Here is a 302-nt window from a genome sequence, read left to right as displayed (position 1 = left end):
TGCCCCCCTCTACTCCACACCCCTCCCCTTTCATTCCCTGTCCTTAGTTTCAAAACCCCTTAACTTTCAATCTAAAACATGACAAAATTGTGCCCAAGAAGCCAGGGCTCTCCTCTGAGGGAACCAATAAAATTCACAGTATAACTTTCTTTAATGACCTCTGAACCAGCTGTGCTGAGAACTGAGTGCCAGCCAGCAGAGAGGCTTGAAGCAGGCACCTGACCCTTGGGGCCTGCCCTCAGATGTCAGATCTAACCTGCCACATGGATACATAAGGAGCACCTTACAACTTTCACTGAATT

Source organism: Petaurus breviceps, unplaced genomic scaffold (assembly GCF_028583685.1).
Source record: "Petaurus breviceps papuanus isolate PSGF00001 unplaced genomic scaffold, PetGlider_PUasm1.0 363, whole genome shotgun sequence".
In the NCBI taxonomy this organism is placed as follows: Eukaryota; Metazoa; Chordata; class Mammalia; order Diprotodontia; family Petauridae; genus Petaurus; species Petaurus breviceps.
This window is presented reverse-complemented; position numbering follows the sequence as displayed.